The sequence below is a fragment of the Liolophura sinensis genome, chromosome 6, assembly GCF_032854445.1.
Source record: "Liolophura sinensis isolate JHLJ2023 chromosome 6, CUHK_Ljap_v2, whole genome shotgun sequence".
Classification (NCBI taxonomy): domain Eukaryota; kingdom Metazoa; phylum Mollusca; class Polyplacophora; order Chitonida; family Chitonidae; genus Liolophura; species Liolophura sinensis.
Genome location: NC_088300.1, coordinates 56,635,237 through 56,638,751, shown reverse-complemented (window position 1 = coordinate 56,638,751; position 3,515 = coordinate 56,635,237).

Here is a 3,515-nt window from a genome sequence, read left to right as displayed (position 1 = left end):
AGGCTGATGGTGACTGTGTGCGTGTGTGTGATCCTGGAGTAAGATGCAAGCAAGCAAGGCAATAGATTCATCAGTGCAGCCTTGTTAGATTATTCTTGTGTGGTGTTTTTGTCCTGCCTGGACTGGCCTGAGACTAATGACGCTGGTTGAAGAGGGAAGGGACTGAGTGTTCACACTGATAAAGGTGTTGACAACATCAGCAACCTTGTCAGCCTTATGGTACTTTGTTATCATTCGTGTACCAGCTTTCCCTTATGACCTCTTCACCGTGACGTTCTACAGGCAGACTTCAGTCGTAGACTGGGATATGTGTCTTGTTTTTATTTCATATGAAAAATGATTTCGCCTTAAAGGAAAGAGTTACATTGTGCAGTTTACAGAGGCTCTTTTCTTGTCAGGTTTGTAGTATTGTGATTATTTATTTTCCTCTTCTCCCGTGGCTACAGACAGCTCTGGGACGTTTGACCTCACTTAATTGTAGTACAGTGATAACATCTACAGTTATCTTCCCTGTTATTTTACATTCCACTGTTAATTAGCTGCACAGAGAATCCCAGAACCTTGGAAATGATGCAGATTATAGGCAGTTTGTGACAAAAACGACAGGTAAACCCTTTCTCTGTGTCCTTGAAAAGCTTTGTGTTAACATGGAATTATGTGTATTTGAGCTATAAAGGTTGATAATTCCAGCTATTGTAGAGTAGTCTATAATTTAAACCATGGAGTTGTCACAGTTGTCATGACATATTGTCAGCGGATGCAAATGTCAATAGTATAGACTCTTAATGAATAAGCCTCTATTTTGAATGAATGTCACACCAGCAAGTCTGGAGTAGAATAACATTGTCAAGGGTTTGACAAATGTAGCCACTGTCTGTGAAAAGCTTTTGTGCTTTAAGTTCCTGACAGTCTTGGAGTATGTTTTCCGCTGAACATGGCCTTTGGGAAATAAATTACTGATAGCTTCCTCTGTTGATGAGACAGGAAAAGCCATTACTTTACAGGTAACCCCAGTGTTGAGCCACTAGCCGTAAATGGTGAGCCATTAGCCTATTTACATGTTTCTGCAAGCCATTGGTCTATTTATCAGTGAGCCATTAGCCTCCTGGTGGTGAGTTACTAGCCTGCTGGAGGTGGGCTACTAGCTAGTGAATGGTGAGCCACTGCCAGTGGTGAGGAATCTTTGTGGAAATTATTTTCCAGCTGACTGATTGTCACATCCAAAGACCACAAACTCTACAACTTAAACAGATGGACATGAAAAGTGAATTGTAGTGGAATGTTGGAAGCCTGTTACCAGCATGGAATGACTGGGAACCTTTTGGTCTGACCTCATTGTAGTTAGAGCAACAGGTCGTCAGGTTCATTGTACTGTGTTAATGGCTTTCTGTTCAAACTTTGTCACACGAGTGTGTTCTGTTTATTTGGAAAATTACCACTGAGGAATTTGTTGTTTTCTGTATCAAATGCTTGTTGCTGTTTTGGAATGTTTATAGGGCTTGTTTTAGTGGGCCAGGACGAGACAGTCAGTGTTACGGTGAATCGCTGATACAGACTTGTCTGATACAGTGCACCTGCCCCCAGAAGAGCAGTCCCCACTGCTTCTGTCCATTGTTATAACTTTACATAGATGTATATATAATATATATATCAGATTGTATATAGAGATGATTCTGTGATGAGCACTGTGTGGAGGCTGTCCCAACTTCATGATGTAATTATTTCATGCCTCCAAACTGCATCTGCTTGACGTAAAGGTTTGTGAAACAGATATTTTATTGTGTAGAAGATTTAGTTTTGATTTGCTGTTGGTTGAGACTGATGTGCTGATGATGTGTACTGAATGCTGGTGTAACAGACATCTCTAGTAGCATCCTCCAGTGTCTTACATTCACCTTCACACGGCTGTTCAGCACTTAGATAGTAAGTGGAACCTTTCCTGTCCCCACCCTCGTGCCCTTGAGCGGAAATAAATCTTGAAAATATTACAACATTTTTTTACAACTTGTATCTCTCACCTTCACTGCCTTTATGAAATTCTTAATACCATTATGCCCCTGGCAAAGGGAAAAGAGCACCCAGTCATTATTTAGGCTGTAGATTGGTCCTGTGCACATGTGTAGTAGATAAGCCACAAGAGAAGAGTCTTGGAACCAGACTTGACCAGGGTGAGAGAACTTGATTTGTGATACCCCAGGCGCTGTTAAGAGACTAATGATGTCCTGAGTGTTGGCCTCAGTGGTCAATTGATTTTGACTGTTGCCAGAGGTACCAGGGAGTGTTAATTCTGACCACAATTGACTTTTTTGGTTTGGTTATCTATGAACACCCATAGAAAGCTTTTTTTTATATTTTTTTTTTACTGAAATGTGTTGATGGATAATAATAATTTCCACCATATCTTGTCTCCGACAACGAAATACCTGTGCTCTAAATCATTAATTGTTCTTGCAAGTAGACAGTAAATATTGATCCAACCAGTTAACTTATAATTCTCTTGTGGCTTGTAACTTCACCTGGGCTCTAGACTTTGACGTTTACTTCAGTGGTGTTCTCTCAATATTTTTCATCTGAAAAGCCCAAAAGCTGTGATTTTGTTTAGGGCATGGTTCGCTTAAATTGGCAATCAGTTGTTCTTGGTAATCACTGTATGGGTTGTTGTGATGATATTGCCATTTGGGTGAAAGGTTGACAATACACCACTTGTTTTGAAAGAAGACAGTTCATAGTAATTACTGTACTATGATGAACAGCAAAAAACTGAGGCTGACTTGGTGCAAATACACATGCCTCAAATATCACAACAGAAATCATAAGCCTGGAGTCTGAATGGCTATATATATATGACAACAGATTTGATCTCAACTGTAGCAGAATCTAATAATTTATATAGGTGGGTAAGCAGTGTCTGTATATATTGTATAGGGTGTCACAGATATCTGATGCTGCAAGCGTGTATAGAGCCATCTGTCTCATCCAGAATAACTACACATACAATACCACACACACACACATATGTCCATCGCTGTTAGAAATGCTATTTTATGCACAGGTAACATAGTTATTTTTGTAGGTAATAACACTTTGCTAAATTATTTTTGTCTTTCAACCAGGCAGGTACCCTTGAATTGAAATATTTTCTTGGTCCATTACCAAAGATGTTAGCTTTTTGTTGAGTTTGGTATGTACATAATAAAAGATTATACGGCGGTGATCGCAAAAGAGTGCCATGGTGAGCATCTACATGGACACTCTAACAGACACCCCTTGATGTGGTAATTACCGTCAGATCACTGGGCTCACTGTTTGGTTACAGTGAGAGATGAGTTGTGTTCTTTATTTCGTAGCACTACCTCACTGTCATGTAGTGATGTTTGTTCTCAGACTTGTAGTGCTGTGTATTTTGCTTTACCAAACACTGGAAATGGAGGAACTATTGTTCCGGTGAAGTTGTTTTGTGAAAATTTTCATTTTTTTGTTCTGCAGTGTCCAGATGTACAGCTATGTTTTTCACC